The sequence below is a fragment of the Schistocerca nitens genome, chromosome 3, assembly GCF_023898315.1.
Source record: "Schistocerca nitens isolate TAMUIC-IGC-003100 chromosome 3, iqSchNite1.1, whole genome shotgun sequence".
Classification (NCBI taxonomy): Eukaryota; Metazoa; Arthropoda; class Insecta; order Orthoptera; family Acrididae; genus Schistocerca; species Schistocerca nitens.
The window spans coordinates 934,690,916-934,711,577 of record NC_064616.1 but is presented as its reverse complement, the minus strand read 5'-3'; the positions used below and the strand labels follow the sequence as shown (position 1 = coordinate 934,711,577).

The 20,662-nt window shown below is 39.6% G+C and overlaps 1 protein-coding gene across 1 annotated transcript in view; it reads left to right on the top strand.

The window, feature by feature from the left end:
* The first annotated feature begins 649 nt into the window (after nucleotides 1-649).
* The window catches only part of LOC126249005 (mucin-5AC-like), a 206,507-nt gene continuing 186,494 nt past the window's right edge, over nucleotides 650-20,662 (top strand). The window contains exon 1 of the mRNA XM_049950592.1: nucleotides 650-679. The gene's annotated coding sequence lies outside the window, so the exon portion shown is untranslated. The remainder of the gene's footprint in view (nucleotides 680-20,662) is intronic.

Genomic DNA, 20,662 nt, shown 5'->3' with positions numbered 1-20,662 from the left:
ACGTAGAAAAACAGTATAAGAATGCTCTTCCTTGTAAACATAAATTTATGTTTGACAAGACGTTTTTATGTTTTTTTTTTCAAAAACGGGACTTTCTCACTGGACATGTATGTTATGTGGTAGATCGTCATACTTGATGTGAATAAGCTTTAAAGCGCTGGCACGCAAAAAAGTACTACTCTCGTCAATAATGTCTGTGACTTTCTTCATTGAATGGCACAGACGAAACTGTAAAAATATTTCCATAATTTCATGGAGGTACGTCATACGCCCATGCATAATTTGCTAATTTCTGAGCATCTGTGACCATGCTTTCTGTACTTTCTTTGTATCAAGAAGGCAACGATATTTTCATCACATGTACTCTGTGACTGGAGAACAGATGAAATTTGTTGTTCCGCTTTGGAAGTTCCTTTTAGCTATGAATAAATAATCAGGTTCACATTTGACACTATCTCCTGATTGTTATTAATAAGTGTGAAATGTAAGATAGTAAATAATGTCATGCTTGCCAGTCTTTGTATTGCTTTTGGAAATTAAAGGTACAAACGTCAAACACTGACGTCACAGTAAGCAACTACTGCTGTGAAAATGGCTACCGAGGAAAGTCCGTTTGGTGCTTTTCTCGAGAAATCGTGGATTGAATGGTACGAACACATTAAGGATGGACAAGTTTCGAGTAAGTTGAATAACCGTAGTGCTGACTGACGTATATAGGCAAAAATAAATGTTTGGGAATGTGTCTATAAGAAGTGCGCTTAGAAGACAGATCGGTAGTAGTAATGCAGTGTGTTGAGATCTAGTTTACGTTTATTTAACATCATTAAAAATGTTGTCGCAGGTGATGAGGAAGAAACTCCTTCAGGACCATCTGGAGACTTTGTGCAGCTTCCGAAGGAAGGTAATGCAACTCATTTTATCTGTTCAGTGTGTGTTGTAAGAGTTTGTGCTGGGAGATATTGTGTTAACTTGTGCTCCATAACTAATGATCCGCCCTTTGTGTTTGTTTCTTGTTCTGTTGGATAATACCAAGTGTGGTGGGAAGTAATTTATATTAAAATCAACGATTCGGTGAATGTCACTCGAGGAAGCAGGAACTCGAGATTTGTTATTTACAGTACCTGAAAGCGTTAGTATCAGTTTGGGTGTAAGTAAGAGAGTCCGAGGGATTTTTAATATATTTTACTGTTCTGAAGCCAGAAATATTGTATGGGGCATGAATGTTTTTCTTTTTGTGTAGCATTCTGTCGGTTAACTGCTTCAGGCAAAGATTAAGAGTCACCCGTATTGAGTGCGCTTTGGGCATTTTATGTAATGCAGGACAGTAATATCCGCTTTGGTATAGCTTTCGTTAATTTAAAAGGCACACATGGGAACCATTAAATTCTAAATAGGCTGTATTTTTATCGAATTTTTTTTTAGGTTTCGTCCAATTTAGTGATGTTTACGGTGTCAGCCAAAGGAGTTTAATATTTAAATTGAGAAATTATTTCTCGATGTTATAGATTATCACCAAATGTTTGTATTGAGCCGTGGAAAAGATGTTTGTAGAAAATAACTGTATAGGGTGGGTGGGGGGGGGGAGGAGGGGGTGATTGATATTGTTTGTGGGAGTAACTTAAGCAGCTTCTTTCTCATTTCTGTGAGATGTAAGATTTTGCTCATGGTTAGTTTTGAAATTGGTTTTACAAATGTGAGACAGTTTTGTTTCATTACGTCATTTTCAGTTCTAAAATTTGTACTTCTGTTGCAGTCCAAATAAATTTGTGTATGTACGTGTGTGTGGTATGTGTGCACTTGATGTAGGCATGCTCATGTCAGAATTCAGTAATCACTGATGTGGACTAACATGCAAAGCAGTATACAGGTGGCGATATAAATGTAAACTGTGTGAATGGCTGCCAATGCAAAGTTTTTGAAAGTCTAATGCATTATTGATATAATGTAAGTAAAATGTCTCATGTGAGTAGATGGTTCATGTTAGTAGAGCTTGTGTTAGTAGTGTTTAAAGGTTAAAATATGAAGAGGTGTTGTGCATGGTTTTTTAGTGTATTCGGTATGTGTTCTAAGTGCAATCTTTACTTCGTATTCTTGAATGGCATCCTAGAACGCGTTGTTGGTAGCTAGCTGACAACCAAAATAAGATAGTATGTAGGGAAACACCATCATGAGCACTGTTCAGTTAGTTGTCCTGAAAGGATGGGTGTAAAGGCAGTAGCCGGCCGCGGTGGTCTCGCGGTTCTAGGCGCGCAGTCCGGAACCGTGGGACTGCTACGGTCGCAGGTTCGAATCCTGCCTCGGGCATGGATGTGTGTGCTGTTCTTAGGTTAGTTAGGTTTAAGTAGTTCTAAGTTCTAGGGGACTGATAACCACAGCAGTTGAGTCCCATAGTGCTCAGAGCCATTTGAACCATTTTGTAAAGGCAGTGGAGAAAGTGAAACCCTTAGTCGTTTTAGTGTTTCATAATGACGAGGACTGACACTGAAAATGTTTTTTTTTTGTCAAATTTACACTGATCATGGAAGCCTATGAACTTACACAGTACTAATACCTTACTTGCCCTCCTTAAGCAGAAAGATGTTAGCGGCCCAGAATATAATTATATTAATTGCTGCACTCTAAAGTTATGTGTCGCACAAAATATTTTCGCATGCATGCGCAATTGGCAGTTCATAATTCTGTGTAACCAGTTTGTGTTGGAGTTAATCCTTCATAAATTCTCTGTAGAATTGACAGAGGTTCTTCCCTTAAATACTCATCACCAGTTTATGTAAATGTGGCAATTTTTTTTCCACAATCTTGATTGTCTAATTAAGTTGAATATGCTACATAAGTACAATACCAACATAACAGTAGCAGGAAGTGAAATTCTTACCACTGAAATCTGTTGCTCTATTGTGGTAAATTGCTTGCATATTGCAACTGTCTGTTTTCAGGGCACTATTTGAATGAAAAAAGTTTGTTACACCATGAGAAACAATTATCCATCATTTATTAAAACAATGTACACAATAAATACCTAGCTTTAGTTTTATGAGAAAGTGTAGTACTGATGTTCTGAACACTGGTCTAACCTAACTTAGTGAACAATGACTAACTAATCTAATAACTGCTTAGTCTGGACTGCTGTCAGTGACAGTTTCTATGTTCAGACTGTTAATATACATACACTGTGGCACTCGGCAATAACTGTGGCAACATCACTTGTTGAAAACTGCCGCTGAATTGCTGAGTAGTATATGGATGTGTTGGGTTAACTAGGAAATATGAGAAAAGAATGAAAAATTGAATCAGATTATAAAAATTGTAATATTTTGAAAATGCATGAAAATTATTAAATCAGAATATATAAATCGTAATATTTTTAAATACAAGAAAATATAGAATCAAATTACATAAATCGCAATATTTTTGAATTTTTGAAAATATTGAATGAGATTATGTAAGTCAAATGTACCATACATATTTACAGTAGATGGTATAATGGACTGAGCATATGAAGATTGCATGTTATTCCAATGTGAATTACGACAATGATGCATTTTCAAAGGCATTATAAAAAACTAAATCAGATTTAATAGATCAAATATACCTAACACGTTTAGAGTTGATGATGAAGAGTGTGATAACAGTAAGTGTGATTAAAAGATTTTTTAAAAGTATTTAATTAATACCTAAATAAAATGTTATCTGTTAAATGATGCTGTTTAAAAAAGCGATTGTAATTATATCTACCTGAATATAATCAACCTGAACGTTGTCAGAATTGTGGAAAGTGGTATAATGATAGAAATCGGTGTTGTTATCATTATCCTAATAAGCCAGGCCCACAAGACATCGAAAGTTATAGATGTAAATATTTTCATAACTATGTACTGAACTTCCATCAAACGACTAGTGAAGGAATGCATATATTTATGTTTAAGCCTAGTGAAATGGATTGCAATGAAGAGTTATTGAGTGCATTGAACAGGTATTAAATCTACATCTACATTTATACTCCGCAAGCCACCCAACGGTGTGTGGCGGAGGGCACTTTACGTGCCACTGTCATTACCTCCCGTTTCTGTCCCAGTCGCGTATGGTTTGCGGGAAGAACGACTGTCTGAAAGCCTCCGTACGCGCTCTAATCTCTCTAATTTTACATTCGTGATCTCCTCGGGAGGTATAAGTAGGGGGAAGCAATATATTCGATACCTCATCCAGAAACGCACCCTAGAAAAAACCTGGCGAGCAAGCTACACCGCGATGCAGAGCTCCTCTCTTGCAGAGTCTGCCACTTGAGTTTGCTAAACATCTCCGTAACGCTATCACGGTTACCAAATAACCCTGTGACGAAACGCACCGCTCTTCTTTGGATCTTCTCTGTCTCCTCCGTCAACCCGATCTGGTACGGATCCCATACTGATGAGCAATACTCAAGTATAGGTCGAACGAGTGTTTTGTAAGCCACCTCCTTTGTTGATGGACTACATTTTCTAAGGACTCCCCAATTAATCTCAACCTGGCACCCGCTTTATCAACAATTAATTTTATATGATCATCCCACTTCCAATCGTTCCGTATGCATACTCCCAGACATTTTGCAGAAGTAACTGCTGCTGGTGTTTGTTCCACTGTCATATAATCACACAATAAAGGATCCTTCTTTCTATGTATTCGCAATACATTACATTTATCTATGTGAAGGGTCAGTTGCCACTCCCTGCACCAAGTGCCTATCTGCTGCAGATCTTCCTGCATTTCACTACAATTTTCTAATGCTGCAACTTCTCTGTATACTACAGCATCATCCGCAAAAAGCCGCATGGAACTTCTGACACTATCTACTAGGTCATTTATATATATTGTGAAAAGCAATGGTCCCATAACACTCCCCTGTGGCACGCCAGAGGATACCTTAACGTCTGTAGACGTCTCTCCATTGATAACAACATACTGTGTTCTGCTTGCTAAAAACTCTTCAATCCAGCCACACAGCTGGTCTGATACTCTGTAGCCTCCTACTTTGTTTATCAGGCGACAGTGCGAATGCCTTCCGGAAGTCAAGGAAAATGGCATCTACCTGTGAGCCTGTATCTAATATTTTCTGGGTCTCATGAACAAATAAAGCGAGTTGGGTCTCACACGATCGCTGTTTCCGGAATCCATGTTGATTTCTACAGAGTAGATTCTGGGTTTCCAAAAAAGACATGATACGCGAGCAAAAAACATGTTCTAAAATTCTACAACAGATCGACGTCAGAGATATAGGTCTATAGTTTTGCGCATCTGCTCGACGACACTTCTTGAAGACTGGGACTACCTGTGCTCTTTTCCAATCATTTGGAACCTTCTGTTCCTCTAGAGACTTACGGTACACGGCTGTTAGAAGGGGGGCAAGTTCTTTCGTGTACTCTGTGTAGAATCGAATTGGTATCCTGTCAGGTCCAGTGGACTTTCCTCTGTCGAGTGATTCCAGTTGCTTTTCTATTCCTTGGACACTTATTTCGACGTCAGCCATTTTTCCGTTTGTGCGAGGATTTATAGAAGGAACTGCAGTGCGGTCTTCCTCTGTGAAACAACTTTGGAAAAAGGTGTTTCGTATTTCAGCTTTACGCGTGTCATCCTCTGTTTCAATGCCATCATCACCCCGGAGTGTCTGGATATGCTGTTTCGAGCCACTTACTGATTTAACGTAAGACCAGAACTTCCTAGGATTTTCTGTCAAGTCGGTACATAGAATTTTACTTTCGAATTCACAAAGGCAAAGCTTTACCATGCACTTATTTAATGGCAAAGAGGTCTGAGTTGTTACATATTGACCACTCAATAAAAGTAGATGACACAAAGCCTAAAACTAGTTTCAGGCAAAAAAAAAAAAATTAGTAATGGATCATTCTAGTGTAATTAAAAAACAAAAACATATTTATTGAATGTATGTGATCTCCGCTTAGAGATCTTGTAGTACCAGTTAAGTATGATGAGGTTACACCACCTACTCTGGATGCATCAGAGTTAAAAATTCAGACTTAGTATTCTGTGCTGTGTGTGATATGTGAGATTTTTCTTTCCATACATAATTATATAGGCAAATATATCAGCTAATATGTTATCACTGAAAGGAGCACATAGGATTATTGTTAGTTTTGTGTAACTGCTTTATTTATTCTACATGTCATGTTAATCACATAGACAGGATAGTTTGCTATGAACTCATATGGATTTAATCAACACCTCCTTTTAGTTGTGTAACTCGCTTAAAACTATAAAATGTATTATATGCTTTGAGTTAATTGTGTGGTGGCTCTGAACTCCATATCTCTTGTGTAAATAATTCATTCCATTCATTCTATCTGGAATTTCCAATACAAAGTCATCAAATACTACAGATGAATTGTCTTCACATTCATCCAATGATACAATGTCATTGTTGTTACTAATAAATGATGTTAAGAGGCAGCTGTTGATTCTTCAATTTTTATGTTGTTTTATAAGCTCTTGCCCCTTTGATTGCTCTGAGGTTTTGGAGTAAATGTATAAATGGTTTGTTTCCTTCCAGTTCTACCACCCAGGTGCTGAGACACAGTTATCAATCATGAATGTTGTATTACAACGCTCACTTGGGCCAATTCTTGCACATGGAACTGAGTTAGCTGAAAGCTTGCCGTGCTTGTTTTTTACTTTTTCTCTGTAATTCTTATTTCTGGCTTCCAATTTATCTTCATTTCATTACTAATAAATGACTAGATTAAATCAACTAAGTGGTAATTCATCACAGCTCAAGAAAGGATTGACCATACCCATAACAGATAATTTCAATAGCTTAGTATTTTTTTGTACTTTAGAAAACTTTTTAACTCCAAATGCCTCATCAAAATAATAAAATGTACTGTGAAGGAGATACAACAGTAGTTCCTGTTGATCAATCTACTGTGAAAAACTAAGAAAAATTATTTCATACATAGAAGCATAATATAAACATTAAAGCAGACAAAAAAGTCGAGTTACTAAAAAAATACGTTGTTTTCGTCGTCGCCGGCGAATGCTGGTTTACAAATCACTTGTCAATGTGGACGGCACTCTTGGTGCTTCGACATCTTCTGCGAAGGGTAAAAAGAACGAAACAAGAGGAGTAGGTAAAACTACTCAATTTGTTCTTATTAATGGACCTACTTTATTTTGTGGTGCAAGGTTAAATTTTTCCTTAATGAAAGTCTCTTCTTCCTCCAGTTTGGGTAACGGATGGTTAACTGTAGCTTTCGTTGCTTGCAACAATGCAGGAAGAGCCGGTTTGGAATCCTTTGAAACTCGGGAAATCTTAGCCTACCGTACTATTCCTGTTTCCGAGATTATTATTGCCGAGAAGCGATTCTTCTTGGTGTTTTAGCTCTCTCGGGCACTCTGGGATGCTCTCTGGGCTTCTCTGTGATGCTCTCTGGGCTGCTCAATAGATGTCGAGCACAGTCTGTGATTGGTTGTCTTGTTTTTGGCGCGCGATTCAAATTGCGTTGGAGCAACACGCCACTAGTATTACTTGATGGTGTGTTGCTGGAAAACTCACTTCCGGTGCGATTGCGTAAGCTGATAAGAGTCCACATCCACTGCGTGCGCCAGGACTGATGCTATAAATAGCACATTGTTCTGTCTAGCGCATTCACTTGGTTTGAGTGAATAGCCACTGAGGCACTGCTTCTAACAATGATGCGTAAACGTTGTTTTCGTCGTCGCCGGCGAATGCTGGTTTACAAATCACTTGTCAATGTGGACGGCACTCTTGGTGCTTCGACATTTTCTGCGAAGGGTAAAAAGAACGAAACAAGAGGGCGTTGTGACCGTTTATTAATGAGAGCAGTTCTGGGACCTTTCTATAGACGCTCCTGCAGTTTACTATTAGCACATTAATATTGTTATTCCCTGTTGCATTTTGCCTACACCTACCTTGCCGCGTCTCAGGAGGCGTCTTGTCGGGCCTAGGGAGGGAAGTCTCTAACCTAAAAAACCCCCATGTGCACGCCACACGTACTCCGCTACCCTTGTAGCCGCTTCCGGCGTGTAGTGCACGCCTGACCTATTCAGGGGGACCCTACATTTCTCCACCCAATAGCGGAGGTCGAGAAATTTGCACCCCAGATCTCCGCAGAATAGTCTGAGCCTCTGGTTTAAGCCTTCCACACGGCTCCAAACCAGAGGACCGCGATCGGTTCTGGGAACGATTCTACAAATAGTTAGCTCTGATTCCACCCCGCGAGCGAGGCTTTCCCCCTTCACCAATTCCGCCAACCGCCTGTACGAACTGAGGATGACCTCTGAACCTAGGTACCCGCGAAGATGTCTCGACAGCAGGGACAGTGGGTGAAGCATGTAACACCTGTGGTGTACCTTGCGACGCACCAGCCTCCCACTGCCGCTACACTCCGAGTCAGCAGCCTGAAGACGGCTGACCGCGGCCATCAACACGTTCAGCTGTTCGCGTCCGTACACAGCAGTCAACTTTTAACTAGACTGCTAACTCACTAAAGGCGGCTGATTGTTGACTAAACTGTGGTTGCTAGACACTTCTTGTAGAAAACAGTGAAAATAGCACTACCTGTCTCTGGACTGTATTGATACAAACACTAGCACTACTGGCACTATGTTTGACTAAAGGGACTCTCTCTGACTGTATTCAAAACAAACACGAAATCTATGGAACACTATTAATAGCACTCGACAATTAAAGCTTCCTAAAAGCAAAAACACACGGAAGAAGAAGTGACAAGTAAGAAAAATACAGTTAATACTTAAATTAAGGTAGCTCGCTGCACAGCAGACGTTAAGCAGACGGCGGTTAGGACGACACTGACACTACTGGCACTATGGCTGACTAAAGGGACTCTCTCTGACTGTATTCAAAACAAACACGAAATCTATGGAACAATATTAATAGCACTCGACAATTAAAGCTTCCTAAAAGCAAAAACACATGGAAGGAGAAGTGACAAGTAAGAAAAATACAGTTAATACTTAAATTAAGGTAGCTCGCTGCACAGCAGACATGAAGCAGACGGCGGTTTGTTACAGTTACCTTGGCATGGCCATGAAATAACTGGACATATTTTGTGATTCATGTTCTGGCCAAAATAAGAACTACAAATTTATTCGATTTTTGCACAGTTTATTTACAGCAGAGAAGAGATTTGATACTGTAAAAGTAAAATTTCCAACAAGCCGATATTCTTATTTGGAATGTGATAAAAACATGGAACTTGTATACAAGAAAGTTCATACAGAAGTTCCCAAAGATTGGACAGAGGTGTTGATATCAGCTCTGTCAAAGCCTTCACCATTTAATGTTGGTGATGCTGCATCTGAAACTTTTCGCCAATGGACAGCATTCCTCGAGGCCTTGTACAAGCAGAAGTGTCATTTTCCTATACATCCAGTTAAAGAATGCATCATAGACATAACTCAACCAAGGTTTGTAAAATTCAGGACAACTATAATGGAGCATGGGAGACTGCTGCTCTGAAATCGGCTCATTCAGCTCAGGGATCAACTGGACTAGAGTCTGATTTACCTGAGTTTTCTATCCCACTAAGACTGCAAGATAGTCTCCAAGCCTTGATAATTTTTTTACTATGACATTGTTTCAAATTATAAAATCTGCTACTTTACATTTTCAGACCAACACCCATCTCTCATGACAAATAGCTGGATCTGCAGGTTTTGAAAAACTTCTGTTGGACAGAAGCACAAGAATATTATGACAGTCTTCCTGTTGCTTGGAGTTCTCACAAACAGCATAGGCAATCTGGAACTGCTTTTTAAATATAGTTACATTCTTACTTCAGGTATGAAAGGAATAAGCAATGCTTATGCTACCTTGAATTCATGGACTCAGCCCCATAAAAATATACCACTGTAGAAACTGCGTGACACTAAAATAGGTAATGCATGTCATATTACAAATGTAGATAACATAAATACCAAATGGGGGTGCAAAACATTTCTGGAGCACAATAATGATTTCGAAATTATATTAACAGATAGATGTGCCTAAATGATAGAAAAGGATGATTGCAAAGCTATGACTGCTTGAAATATTGTATATAAATGTATGATAGATAAATCAGTTAAAAAGGCATGTGTGTTAGAATGTCTACCATGTTAAATGAAATTGAATGTATATTGAATACATTACATTATTCAAATATTAGATATATATAGCTTATATGAATAAGAAAATATATTTTGTGATAGATGTAAGAAGAAGTTATTTATCACATATTGCCCATTAATGAAGAATATATGAAGATTCTTTTTCTCAATTTACAAAACCTATTAAGTGTTATGACTGTGAGTATAGCAGTAGTGTGAGGGAACATATAACTGACTTGTATTTTGATGATGAATATGTAATATGAAATTAGGTATTTTTATGTATAATAAAAGAAAAACACCAAAATTTGTGCACAGTATAGCACTAAAGAAAGGTATTTAGGAATTGTAAATTGATGCATTTCGAAAAGATGGACATCACAATGCATTTAAAGAATGTGTATGTTATTATACCAAAAAATACTATGAAGGTAATAAGAAAAATTTTAAAAAGTTACATATGAATTTTGTAAATGTATTACTGAGTTTAAAGTTCTAGCTAAGAGCTTAAACATTCAAGATTACTCCAGATTACATAAAAGTAGACTGATGCAGTTTATTGGAAATAGCCATAATCACATACAGCGAACCTCAGTGATACAAAATTAGTGAGAGTAAAAGCTTTACCTCGAAATCTCGCTATTAGAGGCTATATCAAATTAAAGAAATCAGAATTATTTTATTCACTTACATTGCAACCGTTTCCATTCCATAAAGAATTATTTCATAAGGCTATATCAAGAACAAATCGAGTACCTAACAAGAATTACTTTTCAAAACTGTTTGAGGAAGTAGAAATAGACGAACTATCAAAACAATATTTATTTGAAATTAAATAAATAAGATCAAAATGTTTGAGAAATTTAAAGCATGGTCTGCTGACTACAAAATTGTGTTTAATGATGATCATATTATAAACTCAGTATCATTAATTTAAAAAAATTATATAACACAAGCACTTAGTTCCATGGTACAAGTAAATAAAAAGATAACTAACTAAGCTGAATGCAACAGTCATAAATCCAAAAATAGTTTATCATGTTTCTATGGGACATACAGCATCAGCGAACAGTAAACAAACTGTTCAATTTCTGTGAAATTACATGAGAGAGATATATAACATCTGATGAGTCTATTAATATAGGAAATACCACATTTGCTATTAAAATGTTAATAATGCTCACAGGTGGTACAGGTTATAAACTAATAAAATCAGCTGACGATTAAAAGACTAGAATAAGTACTACGTGAATGAAAATTAATGATAATCTATGCTTCCCTTGAGTTATAACAGGGGCGTTATATATCAGTAAAATATAATATTATGTAGAGGACAAATTGAGGCTGCAATCAAGATTGTAGCAGAGGAGATAAGTAAGATAAGTACAAATTACAAAAAAGAGTTAACTACCAAATTATGTAACCAATTAAGAGACAACTACGAAGAAGGATTTACTCTAGAAGATATTAAACATGTTGGAGAGAGATTATATGTCCATATATATATATATATATATATATATATATATATATATATATATATATATATATAGTATGCACTTAGGATTTCCATATAGTTATCTATCGTGGCACTGATAAAGCAATAAACTTATATATGTACAAGAACTAAAGCCACTTTGATGTAACTGAGGGCATGAGAGCTAACTTAGGATTGTCCTATTACTGTGATGAGGAGGGTACATAAATTAAAGTCAAAGGACATCAAAAATGTAGCAAAATTGGATGTGGCGCATAAAAAAATTATTATGTTTTCGAGCATTCCAACTGCAATAACACAGTTACAGGTAAAAAATTTGAATCATCATCTGCAGCTACATAGATACTCCATAAGCCCCCATATGGCGCGTGGCAGAGGCTACCCTGTACCACAACTAGTCATTTCCTTTCTTGTTCCACTCTCAAATAGGGTGAGGGAAAAGCGATTGCCTATATGCCTCTGTATGAGCCCTTATTTCTTGTATCTTATCTTCGTGGTCCTTATGCACAATGTATGTTGGCAGCTGTAGAATTGTGTCCAGTCAGCTTCAAATATGAGCACTCCAGATTTGCTCATCAGCGTTTCTCGAAAAGAATGTCGCCTTCCCTCCAGGGATTACCATTTGAGTTCCTGAATCATCTCTGTAACACTTATGTGTTGTTCAAATCTATCTTAAACAAATCTAGCTGTAAAGATACTGTTTAAATGAAAGTTATCTGCACTTACATTGCGAAATACATGTGGTTCGATTATGAGGATAAAAATAAATAAAAATACACATTACAAATATTATTATAGCTCACCATTTTAAATTTAGTTCTAATAATCCTTTCTTGTAAGTGGATGATATCTAATAAATATACAGGTTAGTCTATTGATCATGACCGGGCCAAATATCTCACGAAATAAGCTTCAAACGAAAAAACTACAAAGAAAGAAACTTGTCTAGCTTGAAGGGGGAAACCAGATGGCGTTATGGTTGGCCCGCTAGATGGCGCTGCCATAGGCCAAACTGAAATCAACCCCCATATTTTATTTCATATTCATGTAGTACATAAAAAAGTACAAATGTTTTAGCTGGACAAGTTTTATCGCTATGTGATAGATGGCGCTGTGATAGTGACATACATATGGCTCACAATTTTAGATGAACACTTATTAACAGGTAGGTTTTTTAAGTTAAAATACAGTATGTAGGTATGTTTGAACATTTTATTTCGGTTGTTCCAATGTGATACATGTACCTTTATGAACTTATCATTTCTGAGAACACATGCTGTTACAGCGTGATTACTTGTAAATACGACATTAATCCAATAAATGGTAAAAATGATGTCCGTCAACCTCAATGCATTTGGCAATATGTGTAACGACATTCCTCTCAAGAGCGAGCAGTTCGCCTTCCGTAATGTTCGCACATGCATTGAGAGTGTGCCGACGCATGTTGTCAGGTGTTGTCGATGGATCACAATAGCATATATCCTTCAACTTTTCCCACAGAAAGAAATCCGGGGACGTCAAATCCGGTGAATGGCGGGCCATGGTACGGTGCTTCGACAACCAATCCACCTATCATGAAAAATGCTATTCAATACCACTTCAACCGCATGCGAGCTATGTGCCAGACATCCATCATGTTGGAAGTACATCGCCATTCTGTCATGCAGTGAAACATCTTGTAGTAACATCAGTAGAACATTACGTAGGAAATCATTATACATTGCACCATTTAGATTGCCATCGATAAAATTTGGGCCAATTATCCTTCCTCCCATAATGCTGCACCATACATTAATCCGCTAAGGTCGCTGATGTTCCACTTGTCGCAGCCATCGTGGATTTTCCGTTGCCCAATAGTGCATATTATGCCGGTTTACGTTACCGCTGTTGGTGAATGACGTTTCGTCGCTAAATAGAACGCGTGCCAAAAATCTGTCGTCCCGTAATTTCTTTTGTGCCCAGTGGCAGATCTGTACACGACGTTCAAAGTCGTCGCCGTGCAATTCCTGGTGCATAGAAATATGGTACGGGTGCAATCGATGTTGATGTAGCATTTTCAATACCAACGTTTTTGAGATTCCCGATTCTCGCGCAATTTGTCTGCTACTGATGAACGGATTAGCCGCGAAAGCATCTAAAACACCTACTTGAGCATCATCATTTGTTGCAGGTCGTGGTTGACGTTTCACATGTCGCTGAACACTTCCTGTTTCCTTAAATAACGTAACTATCTGGCGAACGGTCTGGACACTTGGATGATGTCGTCCAGGACACCAAGCAGCATACATAGCACACGCCTGTTGGGCATTTTGGTCACAATAGCCATACATCAACACGATATCGACTTTTCCGCAATTGGTAAACGGTCCATTTTTACACGGGTAATGTATCACGAAGTAAATACCGTTCACACGTGCGGAATGTTACGTGATACCACGTACTTATTTGTTTGTGACTGTAACAGCGCCATCTATCACAAAGCGAATAAAGTGGTCCAACTAAAACATTCATATTTCTTTACGTATTACACGAATATGTAATAAAAATGGGGGTTCCTATTTTTAAAAATCGCAGTTGATATCCGTTTGACCTATGGCAGTGCCATCTAGCGATCCAACCATAGCGTTATCTGGTTTCCCCCTTCAAGCTAGACAAGTTTCGTTCTTTGCAGTTTTTTCGTTTGATGTTTTACTTCATGTGATATTTGGCCCAGTCACTATCAGTGGACCACCATGTATATAGATAATCATGCTACTGTTTATGATCCCTAATTCAATCTGAACCCTTGTGTCGAAAATACAAGAAAACCATATACCAGCGACACAGGTGTTAAACTGTTGTTACAGGAGACAAAACTACTAGGCTAAAAAATTATAGGTAGGAGCAATTCCGTTGAAGTTTCTTTATTGTGGGACCTGCAGCATATCTTATGTCACAGTAAGACATCATACAGAGCATTAGTAGACATTATTCTGTTCGATATTGTAATCTAGTACACAAGCTTATTTTGGCTTTACTGCCTCCGTCAGTACATGTTGTGACTTTGTAGATGGACTATGTCATCTTTAAATACATTACATCCAACAATTGGTTTATTCATACTTCACATACGTCCATCTACGACATCAGGACATGTCCTAATGACGGCAATAAAGCCGAAATAAGCTTATATACTAAAATAAAGTATCAAGCAGCATACTGTCTACTAATTCTCTGCTTAATTTCGTACAAAGTCCATTTAATAGCATCCCCGAAACGTTTGATTTGAATTAATTAAAGAAAGGTTATTTCCCATATTTGTTTAAACATAGGAAAATGAAAACTTCATAGAACATATTCCCGATATCAGATACTGTTATGTTGACTCTTTGACACAAAAAAGGAGAGAAACTAATGTATCCGCTAAGAATGAGGAAGGTAAGGAAGGTAATGAAAACTGTACCTCTGATGTAAATATGCAGAGAAGTTGTTTAGAATTAAGCAAACAATTTCTGGAGATAGTTAATGTAGATCCATTCTGCTGTTTAACTATTTCTGGAGTTTGTATAGGGCGTTAAAGAAGTGATGGTCAATATTGAGAGATATGACAGGAATGATCATTCGAAACAAAAAAAGTCGAGTAAACATCGGCTCTAAGGCGCATATCTTAAAATCTATGAGCAATTCGTTAGTATGGACCAAAATAAGAAAAAAGTCCAGTAAACATGTGCTTTAAAATGCATACCTTAAGAGATATGAAGACTTGTTCATCTTCGCTACCTTGAAACACAAATTTTCTAATTAACAAGTGGTCATAACTTTTACAGTATGCAATTTAAAGCAGATGTTTAGTGGACATTTTTTGTTGTTGTGGTCCATATTACCATTTCCTCAAATATGGAAAGCAAATAGCTTGCAGTAGAAGACATTTGTTTCAGAGTGTTGAAGATCAAGAATTGCTGATAGCTCTTAAGGTATTCGTTTTAGAGTCCATGTTTACTTGACGTTTTTGTTTTGAATGATCATTCCTGTCCCATCGTTGAATATTCATCATCACTTCTGAGACACCTGCTGCGCGTGATTAGCTGAGCGTCTAAGGCGCTGCAGTCATGGACTGTGCGGCTGGTCCCGGCGGAAGTTCGAGTCCTCCTTCGGGCATGGGTGTATGTGTTTGTCCTTAGGATAGTTTAGGTTAGGTAATGTGTAAGCGTAGGGACTGGTGTCCTTAGCTGTTATGTCCCATAAGATGTCACACACTCACTCTGAGACACCCAGTACATAGAATTAAATATTTACCCAATAGAAAAACTAGAATTAAGTATTTACCTAATAGAAAAACTGCAACATTGAATAAAGGACAAAACGAGAAGGATATTAAGATTTTGATTAAACAGTTTAAACAATAACAATATTCAACACACTCATGATAGAGCATGGGACACTGAGAAATAGCCCTGTGTTTTCTAACCTCCAAGATCGCTAGGCATAAGCCTATCCAAATTTTTTCTTGTGGGGATATGTGAAGGAAAGTGTGGTCATCTTCCCTTTATCTCATGATACAGAAGAACTGAAGAGCAGCGTAACCGCTCCCCTAACTTCTGTAGAAACAAATATATAAATATGAAACAACCTATACTTGTAAATCGTGTGGAAGGAGCATAATGCAGTACCTGTTATGCAGACCTGCGAGGTGCATTTTAAGAAGAAATTGCGTTATAAACGTGAGTGGTGATTGATTTTAGCTGTGTGGTACCCTACTGCATACTGCTTTTGTTTGCGTCTTCAGTGGATATTACTGTGTGCAGATGGTGAACACAGCGCTATACTGTACGTATAAATACACTCCTGGAAATGGAAAAAAGAACACATTGACACCGGTGTGTCAGACCCACCATACCTGCTCCGGACACTGCGAGAGGGCTGTACAAGCAATGATCACACGCACGGCACAGCGGACACACCAGGAACCGCGGTGTTGGCCGTCGAATGGCGCTAGCTGCGCAGCATTTGTGCACCGCCGCCGTCAGTGTCAGCCAGTTTGCCGTGGCATACGGAGCTCCATCGCAGTCTTTCACACTGGTAGCATGCCGCGACAGCGTGGACGTGAACCGTATGTGCAGTTGACGGACTTTGAGCGAGGGCGTATAGTGGGCATGCGGGAGGCCGGGTGGACGTACCGCCGAATTGCTCAACACGTGGGGCGTGAGGTCTCCACAGTACATCGATGTTGTCGCCAGTGGTCGGCGGAAGGTGCACGTGCCCGTCGACCTGGGACCGGACCGCAGCGACGCACGGATGCACGCCAAGACCGTAGGATCCTACGCAGTGCCGGAGGGGACCGCACCGCCACTTCCCAGCAAATTAGGGACACTGTCGCTCCTGGGGTATCGGCGAGGACCATTCGCAACCGTCTCCATGAAGCTGGGCTACGGTCCCGCACACCGTTAGGCCGTCTTCCGCTCACGCCCCAACATCGTGCAGCCCGCCTCCAGTGGTGTCGCGACAGGCGTGAATGGAGGGACGAATGGAGACGTGTCGTCTTCAGCGATGAGAGTCGCTTCTGCCTTGGTGCCAATGATGGTCGTATGCGTGTTTGGCGCCGTGCAGGTGAGCGCCACAATCAGGACTGCATACGACCGAGGCACACAGGGCCAACACCCGGCATCATGGTGTGGGGAGCGATCTCCTACACTGGCCGTACACCACTGGTGATCGTCGAGGGGACACTGAATAGTGCACGGTACATCCAAACCGTCATCGAACCCATCGTTCTACCATTCCTAGACCGGCAAGGGAACTTGCTGTTCCAACAGGACAATGCACGTCCGCATGTATCCCGTGCCACCCAACGTGCTCTAGAAGGTGTAAGTCAACTACCCTGGCCAGCAAGATCTCCGGATCTGTCCCCCATTGAGCATGTTTGGGACTGGATGAAGCGTCGTCTCACGTGGTCTGCACGTCCAGCACGAACGCTGGTCCAACTGAGGCGCCAGGTGGAAATGGCATGGCAAGCCGTTCCACAGGACTACATCCAGCATCTCTACGATCGTCTCCATGGGAGAATAGCAGCCTGCATTGCTGCGAAAGGTGGATATACACTGTACTAGTGCCGACATTGTGCATGCTCTGTTGCCTGTGTCTATGTGCCTGTGGTTCTGTCAGTGTGATCATGTGATGTATCTGACCCCAGGAATGTGTCAATAAAGTTTCCCCTTCCTGGGACAATGAATTCACGGTGTTCTTATTTCAATCTCCAGGAGTGTATATACACCGTTCAAAAAAAGTTTTGCATCACCTCAGTTCCGAGAGTTCCGGAACCTGTACAGAAAATTGGAATAGAGATCAACATAAAATCATTTCCACCCTTTTTATTGCACGTGAAAGCCACATGTTGGATGTTGTGCCACCATACAGCGAGACCTTTGGAGGTGGTGATAATGATTTCTGTACACACCGGTACCTCTAATACCCAGTAGCACATCCTCTTGCAGTTATGCATGCTTGTATTCGTGGTGGCGTACTATACACAAGTTCATCAAGGCACTGTTACTCCTGATTGTCCTACTGTTCAATGGCGATTCTGCGTGGATCCTCCAGAGTGGTTGCTGGGTCTCGTTGTCCATAAACAGTCCTTTTAAATCTGTCCCAGGCATGTCCGATAGGGTCCATGTCTCGAGAAAATGCTGGCCACTCTAGTTAAGCGATGTCATTATCCTGAAGGAAGTCATTCACAAGATGTGCACGATGGGGGCGCTAATTGTCGTCCATGAAGACGAATGGCTAGCCAATATCCTGCCGATTGGTTGCACTATTGGCCGGAGGATGGCATTCACGTATCGTACAGCCATTATGGAGCCTTCCATGACCACCAGCGGCGTATGTGGGCCCCACATAATACCACGACAAAACAGCAGGGAACCTCCACATTGCTGCACTCGCTGGACAGTGTATCTAAGGCGTTCAGCCTGACTGTGTTGCCTCTAAACACGTGTCCAACGTTTGTCTGGTTGAAGGCATGTGCGACACTCATCAGTGAAGACAATGTGATGCCAATCCTGAGCGGTCCATTCAACATGTTGTTGGGCCCATCTGTGGTCGTGGTTGCAAAGGTGGACATCGCCATGGACGTCGGGAGTGAAATTCCGCATCATGCAGCCTATTGCGCACAGTTTGAGTCGTAAAAAGACGTCCTGTGGCTACACGAAAATCATTATTCAACATGGTGTCGTTGATGTCAGGGTTCGTCCGAGTGATAACCCATAGTTATCGCTCATCCACTGCAGTAGTAGAACTTGGGCGGCCTGAGCGAGGCATGTCATCGTCAGTTCCTGTTTCTCTGTATCTCCTCCATGTCTGAACAACATCGCTTTGGTTCATTCCAATATGCCTGGACACTTCCCTTGTTGAGAGCCCTTCCTGCCACAAAGTAACAATGCAGACGTGATCGAGCCCCGGTATTCACTGTCTAGGTATGGTTGAACTACAGACAACATGAGCCGTGTAACTCCTTTCTGGTGGAATGACTGGAACTGATCTTCTATCGGACCCATTCCATCTAATAGGCACTGCTCAGGAATGGTTGTTAACATCTTTGGGGTGGTTTAGTGATGTCTCTGAACAGTCAAAGTGCCTGTGTCTGTGACACAATATCCACATTCAAGGTCTATCTTCAGGAGTTCTGGAAACCGAGGTAGGAAAAACTTTTTTTGATGTGTGTATATAGCAGAGTACCATACCTGATGGTAGACACAGCATATTTATTAACATTCATAATCTGTATTGTCAATACTAGATATAATTGTATTTTTGCTGCTATGAACATGGCTCCACTAATGATGTTCTTTATCTTTGTAGTGTACATTTTTGAACTGAAATTTAGAATTTTACTGGTGTTAACATCCTGTCCCTAGTAATATGTGGTTATTTTTACTGTCTATAAGTGAGATTGATTCTGCGACCTTTCCGTAGACACTGTCGCAGTGCAGCATTGACATTGTTTTTACTGATCTTACATATAAATGCTACTGTCTTTAATTAATAGAGATAATATTTTTCCCTGTCTAAGACCGGAATGTATTCTTAGTGGGCATTTCTGTACCAAAAGGAACCAATATTTACATCCCACACATACTTTGCTCGCTAGTAGCTGCTTCCTAACCTTAGTGTATACCTGGCCTATTAACGCGAGAATGGAGTGGGGGGTAGGTCCTATAATTCTCCACCCGTTACCAGAGGTCGAGAAATGTGCATTCACAATTGTCACAGAATCAGTTCTTCGAGATCCTCCCACAGCATTGTACCACTCGATCTCCTCAACCTGTTCATCCAGCCTCTCACCACCAGAGGCTGTTCATTTGAAGGCAACGGCAGTAAATCAGCAGAGAAATATTTAACACAGTGTAATAAATTAATTAGTATTTTAAGAAGTACTTTGAGATAACGTATTCAAATATGATTTCATAGTGTCTTACCAAACCTTTCACTTCAGTATTGAAGCAGGAGTTGTAATCTTTGAGAAAATAAAAGATCAAGAATAAATAGCTGGTAGATATGATTTTTATGTTTCGTTAGTGGGTTGGTTTGAAAGAGAGAACGAAAAGTGTGACATAAGAAAGTGTTGGGATGGAAAATAAATGTTACTTGGGTTTATAACACACTATTCTAAGTAGTTCCAGCATGTTCTTTGGATATTATAGAACAGTTTTCTGATATCATGGAGAGTAGACTGAACGATTTGTGCTGCCACAGATTATTAAATCACCGAATGCTACTAACAGATAATGTAAATTACAGATTGTGCAGTTTTGTGAAACATGAGCGTATTTAATTATGACCACAAAATGGGGTTGATCCAGTCTTGATAAGAAACAGCTAAAATTAAGGGAAAAAGACTCCTTAAATGTTAGACTACCTCAGACTCAGAAAAGGAACCATATCCAGAAATTAAAGAAAATCTATTTTAACCTTGTCTATATTATGTAATCTTTTACAGCTATACCATAGCTCCTTTATAGCTGAAGCACCAATGCAACCTTTGTTTAAAGGTGAAGATGGGAGGAATAAATT